This window comes from Heliangelus exortis, chromosome W (assembly GCF_036169615.1).
Source record: "Heliangelus exortis chromosome W, bHelExo1.hap1, whole genome shotgun sequence".
Taxonomy (NCBI): domain Eukaryota; kingdom Metazoa; phylum Chordata; class Aves; order Apodiformes; family Trochilidae; genus Heliangelus; species Heliangelus exortis.
In genome coordinates, this window is record NC_092453.1 from 10204731 (window position 1) to 10214489 (window position 9759).

The following is a 9759-nucleotide window of genomic DNA, read 5'->3' on the forward strand; positions in this document are numbered from 1 at the left end:
GGCAGGTAAAACCGCTGAAACCAAAAAACTTGGCTGGGAACGGGGCTCCAGGAAAGCACCGAAAAAGCAACGTTTCGGATGGCAATAAATTCCTCTCGACGCAGGCGTAGAGAGGTGATTCACAACTTAAAGAAAAATGAACCAGCTCGTTCGCTGCTGGGGAAGGGCTACCGGTTCTTAGTTATAAAACGTTGTAAAAAGCCCACAAAAGGCTCGCACAAAAAGACCATAAAAGGCTCGGATTAAGGCTGCACCAAAATAATAAAGGGATAGTTAAGCGCGCAGAAAATAGAGAACGAAGTACCCCTAGACTTTCTATATTTCTATTCTATTCTAGACCTTTTTAATTAGTTTCTTACAGAAACGTGCCATAAAAGATGGGGATTTTAGAAAAGATCCGGCGGCGCTTGTAGCATACGGCCGCACATATCAGTTTTTTACTGACCCTGCTAACTTATTTGATGAGAAAGAATAGAAAAGCTTAGGAGATATTTTGTAGTATAAGGTAATAGAAGAGGATAAGACAGCTTGTAAGTTAATGAAACCGTAGCATACAATGATTACTTGCTTGCACCGTTATCACACAGAGAAGAAAATCGCCGCTGTAGCTTCAGCAACCTTAAAAGGGCAGCCGATACCAGATTTGCATCAATTAGGAGTTGATTACGATCCCTGTCCCCCAACGGGAGACGAAATAGTTGTACAGCTTGCTCAAAATTTCCAGTGAAGTTCCGACGCAACCCGCTGCCCCCCCCCCCCCCCTCCGTCTGATGTGGCCTGTGCCGGCCATCTTGAGCCATGTGGCTTGGGATGTGCGGACGGGACGGAACTGACCACTTGCAGAGCCAGAAGCGGACTGAATCAGAGTCCGGAAACCCTATGTCCCGCGTCATCCGGCGAGGGTGGCTCCAGGGCTGGTCCCGACCTCCATTGGGCCCCGCCTTCGGCCCCACCCCTACGCCGTACATCATCCGACGGGGACGGCCCGCAGCACCCCTCCTCCTCCCTCCCCTCTCCCTCCTCCTCCCAGCCCTCCCTCCCTCCCTCCCTCCCCCCCCCCCCGCCGCAAGCAGCCGCTTTTCAGAAATAAAAGCCTGCTGCACGGCACTACCGCACCTTAACGATTAATTGATCACAAATGCATGAGCAGGCCCTTAATAATAAAGATTATGATTTATCCTCAGTTTTAGATACCCTGCCACAAGTTTTCCCGATCATATATACAAAAGCTAATCACAGAAATGTGGAGTTGGAGTATCACTCTTTAAATTAGAAATTGCTAACACAACTAAGAGCTACTGTAAATGAATGCGAGTTGCATGGTGAACCAGTTAAGCAAATGATAAGTTATATCTGGGGCTCAGGACTGTTGCTCCCAGAGGATATAAAAGGAATTATGAGAATGATCATGACTCAATCACCTTTACTGTTATGGCGAGCCCACTGGCAAACATTATGTCACAGGTTCGTAAACATTTCTAGAGAACAAAATGACCCCCTGTATGGGATAACAATAAATCAATTTATGGGTTGTGGACTATATGCTAATTTTGAGGCACAAGCAAGATTAGGCCCACATATAATAAGAGAGTTCATGAGATTTGCGAGAGAAGCTATGAGTAAAGTTAGAACTACACCAGTTGTCCCATCTCATATGTCAATTAAGCAAGGCACAGATGAGCCATTCTCACAGTTTGTAGATAAACTCACTGATGCCATCAACCAGGCTTGTGTACCAGATCAAATGAAAGCCATATTGCTCCGTCAGTGTATCCTAGACAATAGCAATACTCCCACGAAAAATATAATTTCCTCCATGCCATCAGAAGCATCAATTGAGGAGATGCTGGAACAGTTATCTAGAGTACCAGTAGGGACTCGGGCAATGTTAATTGAGGCAATACAAGACGTAGGGAAAGGTATGGTGCAAGCCCAGCAGCAAGCTCTTGCAGCCCAACAACAAGCCTTTTTAGTCCAACAGCAAGCACAGCAGCAAGCTCTTGCAATCCAGCACCAAGCCTTAGCAGCCTTAGCCCTGTTACGTCCTGCCGACACCAGACAGCCGCAACGATCAACTGACAAATGTTTTCGCTGTGGACACACTGGATATCTTCGAAGGCATTGTCACAAAGCCACAGTATGGTGTCAACACTGTAACACGAACACTTATGCTACCGAAGTCTGCAGATACCAGGGAAACGGATCGAGGAGCGCGAGGAGCCACGGCACAAAGACCCCAACTGCGGCTCTAGTGTGGACCCTTTCGAACAACAGCAACCAGCCACTTCCACTCCCCTCCAGCAACCAGCCACTTCCACTCCCTTCCAACAATCAGCTACCCCCACCTACCTCCAGCAATCATCCACCCGCACTTCCTTTCAGCAACCAGCCATCCCTACCTCCCTTCGACAACCAGCCAATTTCCACTTCCCTTCAACAACAACTCCAGCCACCCACCTCCCTCCAACCAGCAACCAGTGGAAGCCTCGGGCTGGACCTGGCAACCGCAGTAGATGTGACTCGCAGTAACATCAAGCGCCAAAAGATCCCTACGGGTATCACCGATCCAGTGAAATATCAAGAAAAACCATGTGGACCTCTTTTATTAGGACAGTTGTCTGCTGGACTTAAGGGTTTGTTTGTCTTGCCAGGAGTAATAGACAGTGACTATACTAGAAAAATTTGTATTGTAGATATGACTTGGACACCACCTATGGTAATTCTAAAAGGAACTCGAATTGCCCAGCTAGTCCTGACACAACAATTAACTGATGCAGCAGCCGTTTCTTCGATTCATCACCATCATGCCCACAAACGTACAGGCCCTTGTTGGCCGAGACGTACTAAGTCAGATCGGAGCACGCCTGATCACAAGAGACCATTTTTATTGGCAGTCACTCCTTGGGCTTTCCCGATCCCATTGACATGGTTATCATCACAGCCAATATGGATCGAGCAGTGGCCGCTGAAGCGAGAAAGCCTCAGACGAGCACACATCTTAGTACAAGAACAGCTAAAGCAAGGGCACATACAACCATCAACTAGCCCTTGGAATACTCCAATCTTCGTAATTAAAAAGAAGTCTGACAGGTACCGTTTACTACATGATTTACGTGCAGTTAATTCCCAGATGGAAGCAATGGGAGCTTTTCAGCCCGGAATGCCTAACCCTGCGATGCTTCCAGAGCGTTGGCATCTACTTATAGTAGACCTAAAAGACTGCTTCTTCATTGTTGCGGCGAGCCTTCTTTCTTTCGGGGACTCAGTTCTTCTCCGGGAGCTCTTTCCTGCTGTTCCTCTCCTCAGGCGTCTTCATCTGCTTCTGACCCTGCTTCTGGGAGCATGCCTTTTACCTAGCCCTTCAGCCCCGCCCATTTCCGGCTGGGGCAGGCCCTAATTAGTGGGCACACCTGGGCTTAAGCTCCCAGTTCATTATCAGTGACACCTGAGGACTTGTGGTTTTCTCTACATTTCCCCCCTTTTTGTTGTTTGTTGAAAAAAAAAAAAAATAAACTTCATTTTTTCAATAGGCCTTTTCAAACATTTCATTCAAACATTTCATTACAATAATTTACAAATATTTCATTTCACATAATAATTTACAAACATTTTTACGGCCTTACATTCTTAATAGTTTACAAACATTTTTACAATAATTTATAAAGTAGACGCTTCGGGCCCCACAGGACACTCAGCTAAGAGCATCGAGGGGGCGCCGGATAAACGTTTAATTATTTTCATTATTTTTCAATAAATATATATTTTTTCTCTTAGCCTTTATGGAGGGAAAGTTCAGGCTCTTACCGGCCTTTTTGCTTTGGTCTTTATTATCAGCAGGAGATGAGGTCTCATGAGCACCAGCTCAGCTTTCGCTGGTACTCGCCACCTCGGAATGCCTGGCCATGCAGAGACTTCTCCGAGCATTCAGCGCACCAGTCTTATCGCGTGTCCCTAGGGCCCCGTTTTCAGGACCGCACTATCACGTGTCCCTGGGGGCTCCGTTTCAGGACCGCGTTATCGCGTGTCCCTGGGAGGCTCCGTTTCAGGACCACGCTGACTTGATGCGCACTCAGAGCTCCGCTTCAGCTTCAGCATTCCTCGGGCTTGAGTTCCACGCGCCAACTTGCTGCGCCTTTCGAGCCTCATTCTTTTCTCCCGCCTGGCTCGCCATACCAGGCTGTTGTATCTTGCCGTGCTGGGCTTCTATTTTGAGCTTCTACACGCTGCCTTCCGCATTTAAGCCTGGCCTTGTGGAGCTTGTTCCCGTGGTTGCGTTTTTGGAGCTCTTTTCTAGAGCATCCCGCACCACTGTGGTGTCTCCATCTGACGTGGTTGCGTATTTCGAAGCTCTTTTTACCGCCTTTCGCATTTAAGCCAGGCTTTGTAGAGCTTCCCGCACCAACGTGGTCGTGTAGAGCTTCTTTTTTACCTCAGCATTTACTGCTTGCTCTTGTTGCCCGCATTCTCCACCAGATGTTGCGGCGAGCTTTCTTTCGGGGACTCAGTTCTTCTCCAGGAGCTCTTTCCTGCTGTTCCTCTCCTCAGGCGTCTTCATCTGCTTCTGACCCTGCTTCTGGGAGCATGCCTTTTACCTAGCCCTTCAGCCCCGCCCATTTCCGGCTGGGGCAGGCCCTAATTAGTGGGCACACCTGGGCTTAAGCTCCCAGGTCATTATCAGTGACACCTGAGGACTTGTGGTTTTCTCTACACTTCATCATACACATACACCCACAAGACACAAAGCAATTTGCATTTACACTCCCAGCCCTTAACAGAGAAGCCCCTGCTTCACAATTTGAGTGCGCAGTGCTCCCACAGGGCATGGAAAACAGCCCAACTTTGTGTCAATTGTTTGTAGATGCAGCATTATTGCCAGTACAGCAAGCATGGCCAGATGCCTTAATTTATCATTACACGGATGACATCCTAATAGCACAACAAGACCCATTTACCGAGCAGCAAGAGCATTTTTTAACACAACAGCTAAGTCACCAGGGACTCCAATTAGCACCTGAAAAGATACAACGTACGCCACCATGGAAGTACCTAGGATGCCATATTACTGAGTCACAAGCTAGACCTCAAAAAGCTGCTCTCCATTTGATTCTTAATACCTTACATGTTGTACAACGATTCCTAGGTGATGTTCAATGGTTACGCCCTGTGATCGGTATAACAAACGATCATCTAGAACCATTACGACCACTTCTTAAAGGCATCGATCCTGCCTCCCCTGTTACTCTTTTGGCAGCTCAACAACAGGCCATAACTGAAATTGGCCTGACAATATCTCAGCGCTCCGTGGATCGCCGTGATGTAAACTTACCCATAGACCTAACCATCCTTACGGGTAAACAACATTTACTTGGAGCTCTCACGCAGTCCAAAAAGAAAAAGGGGGAGACTAGGTCTGCTGATATCCGTGTGTTAGAATGGATCTTCGGACCACTACAGCCAAAAACTACAATCCAAACAAAGATTGAGGTATTGGCCCTTCTAATTTGTAAAGGCCGAACCCGTATTATACAAATTACTGGAGATGAACCTAGCACAATTTATCTTCCAATGAAGCAAGGAGAGTTGGACTGGTATTTGCAGCACTCTCCAGACCTACAGTCAAGTCTCCTAGAAGCACCGCAAGCCATTGATCTCTCCCCGTTGCGGTCTACTGTGTTAAAGTGGATGTCCCTGCATGAATGGATTCCTGTTCCAAAACGATCTGAGGAACCCCTTCAAAATGCACTAACGGTTTTTACAGATGCAGGAAAACGTTCACAACCAGCCGCAGTGACTTGGCAAGATAAGGAGCAATGGTGCCACGAACTCCTGTCCTCACAAGAGGACGATACCCTACAGACTCTAGAGTTGGCAGCCATTGTTTACGCCTTTTCACGTTGGCTGAATGTGCGTCTTAATGTTGTCTTAGATTCCCTTTATGCTGTGGGAGTTGTACAGCGAATTGAGGACGCATATCTCAAGGACGTCACAAACCGCCGACTAAATGACTTATTTCGTCAGCTGCGGGCTGCCATCCAACAGAGAGACCAGCCTTATGCTATCATTCATATTCGGAGTCACCAATGGTCTGACGGCCTAGGAGAAGGCAATGCCCGAACAGACAGATTGGTTTCGCTATCCGTACCCATGGACGAATTTACTAAGGCAAGGAATGCGCATGCTACCTTCCACCAGAACGCCAGAGGACTCCATCGTCACTTCCAGATTTCCATGGACGAGGCCAGAGGCATTGTAAAAGCCTGCCCACAGTGTAAGCAAAAGGGACTTGGTCTCGGCCTCAGAGTTAATCCCCGAGGTCTTGGTCCAAATGAAAGATGGCAAGTGGATGTCACTCATGTACCAGAATTTGGAAGGCTTAAACACGTTCATGTTACTATTGATACTTATAGTCATTTTATCTGGGCTACAGCTCAGTCTGGTGAGAAAGCGTTGCAGGTGATGCGACATCTCATCCTTTGTTTCGCTGTCATGGGTGTGCCAGAGCAGATAAAGACTGATAGTAAACCGGCATATACTAGGGGCAAGTTAGCTCGATTTTTTCAGCAGTGGGGAATCAGGCACATTAGAGGCATTCCCCGCTCGCCAACAGGTCAAGCTATAGTAGAGAGGGCAAATCAAACATTAAAAGACTACCTGACGAAATTCACAGATTTACAAGACCCACAGGAGCGATTATTCAAAGACTCTCTTTGTCTTGAATTATCTGTGTATATTCGGGGACCAAAAGTTAGCGCCAGCATATATTCATGGGACAATAGCCCAACAAGCTGACCCTTCAGAAGCCCCACTGTATGTGACCTACAGAGACCCCACCACGGGTATATGGCAAGGACCAGCAGAGGTTAAATATTCAGGCAAAAGTCACGTGTGTTTCCACCCTTACAGGTACCTTGTAGGTTCCCAGCAAGCGGACTCAGCCAGCACCTGCTCCACCGAATTTGAAAGCATAAACTCAAGAGCAGAGACAGCCGTATTAAGTGCTCAACATGTTCAAAGATAGGAACTGCCGTGTCGACTTCATCATAGGTTTCATTATCGTTTTAAACTTTGATTGTTTTGCCTTCCTGAACTTCGACCCTTGACAGAATGTCTGGGTTACCCTTGCGCGTCAGCTTAACACCACTTCCTTTTGTGCCAGTCTATGACACCAACAACAACAAAAAACAAAAAACAAACAACAAAAAAACAAAAAAACCACAAAAAACAAAAAAAAAAACCAAAAAAAAAAACCAAAAACAAAACACCCAATCGCCTTTTGTTACGTATTTAGTTGGTGTACCAGCCTCTGAAGAGATGTGGCCAATGTTTCAAGCAGCAATGAACCACACACAAGTGCAATTTCACACCGAGAGTCTATGTTCCACCAAGGCCAGTCTAGTTGCGTGCTTAAGTGACTACGACACTTGGGTTAGTCCCGCTGGGCCCAATCCCCAAGAATTAAGCCTTATAGACTCTCTAAATGCCACTTATTGTCTCTGGATGAGTAGCTTGTCCACTGATTGCACAGAAGTCATGAGGAGACAATGCGCTACTACCAATGTTTTCCCAATGGGCAATTTCAGCCAATGGTGCAACTACACCCTCCGTGGTGCTACTAACCCATCACCTGGGACACAGCTTCCTAGGGAATTACCATCAGGGTACTTTTTAATTTGCGGAGATTGGGCATGGTTAGGTATACCATCCCGTCCCGTTGGAGGGCCTTGCACCATTGGTCAACTGAGCTTAGCTATGCCTCACGCACACCCGAACAGTACCCATCGTGTGCGGTAGAAGCGAGGCCTGGCCCAAATACTAGCGCAGGAATGTGATGATAATGTTAACCTTTGGTCCAAATGGCAGGTGATCGTTCTATTTTTTGCCGGGAGCAGCTGCCGCTCGTGCACATCGGAACCTGAAGAAGTTGAGTTGTTGGGTGGTAAAGTATGCTAGTGATACCAGCAAGGTATTATCTGAATTAGCTGATGATTTATCTTCTGTACAACATGCAGTATTAGAAAATAGAGCTGCTATTGATTTTTTGTTTTTAGCTCATGGCCATGGTTATGAAGATTTTGATGGTATGTGTGATATGAACTTGAGTGATCACTCTAAATCGATACATAAGTAGATACAACAGTTAGTAGAACATACTCAAAATATCAAGCAAGATGTAGTATTTTTCGGTATAGATGAAGTAGTCAATTGGTTTGGCCTCACCAGATGGCCTCAAGGTTTATGTAAGATTGGTTTACTTGTACTTTGTATTATATTGATAACTGTAATGTGTCTTAGTTGTATGTTAGCGATACTTAATAAGTTATTTTCCAAAGCTGTTAATATTATGAAAAAGATAAAGGTTTTGTTGAAGAATGGTTTGAGGTACAAGGACATGGACCTCTATTAAGTACTAAAAGGTTGTGAATAGTTACATAACAAGTATATTAAGAAGTTACAAGATCAATCAAAAAAAAAAAAAAGAGAAAAGAAAAGGAGAAAAAGAAAAAGAGAAAAGAAAAAGGACATAGCACATAGTAAAATTAATACATACTGCTTTAACATACCTACTTCGTTAAAGCTAGGTAGAGTTACGCTGGGAGAGTGAGGTTTTAAAAATGTATTTTGAGTATGTTTGTTTTGACTCTTTTGACTCTTTCGATGGCAACATAAGCAATGGGAGAGGGACTTGAGGACAAACATCTTGCTACTGCTTTGCTTCCTCAGATGTGTGGCGAAGGTATTTCTTGCATAGGCTTTTTGAGAGCTAAGAGGAAATTAGATAGTATTTTTAAGGAAATATGTTAGAATTTCTGTGTGTGGAGAACAGTGCAGAGAACAAGACTGGCATGATCATTAAGCTATATACATGAACTCTCTATTCCATCCTTAAATTAGTGAAAGAACCTGAACACTTGTTCTCCCTAAATCTGTGTGGGAAAAGTAGAGTAGGGACTTAAGTATGTGGTGACTGGACAAGGTGCTACTGATACAAAATGAGAATTTGTAGTGAGATAGGCTTGTTGATACTGGGAACATTCTTTGTGTTCTGCATATAGGATCTTCATACTTACTTCCTACTTCTTGTGGTAGTTATGAACTTGATTGTTTCATTTCTTTTCTTTCTGTGCTTTGCCGACAGTAAAGATAGACTCTATTTCCATTCCTAAAGCTGATGATGCTTCATTTCTGTCAACTTCCCACTGAAAAAATCTTGCTAGAAATAGTCTTCAGGAGGTGAGGTAAACTGCTTCTTTCCCCATGGAGCTCAGGTTCCTCCTTCCTGGTGTCACCACTGGGGCTTCCTTGTGGTAGTAGCGGGGCCTGAAAGAAAGAAAACTTGAAGGATTTAAAATGATCTTTTTAGATTGCTCTTCTTATAACAAGGTATGTTCTGGATAAGCTAAATTGTGCAGTTTTGGTATTGTGGAGTCTTGTTTAAAGTTCTTGCTTTGTATGACCTGGTAAATGGCTATTTCTTTCCACTTTGGGTAGATGCCAGAGTAGTTGCACAAACCTTTCATTCATTGTTGTCTGCTAGATTTGGAAATCTTACATCAGTGTGAAGTGGCTGTGATGATTGCATTTGCAGCTGTTAAAGTAAACATGATAAAATGGAGGTGGTAGGATAAACTGTCTCATACTCTCTATGTAGTACAGCTAAGAATAGCAGTAAAAGTAGTGGCACAGGGACTTGAGATATCTATTCTTAGCATTATACTGCTGCAGTTTCACAGATTCTTGTTGGTCTGCTACAATGGATAT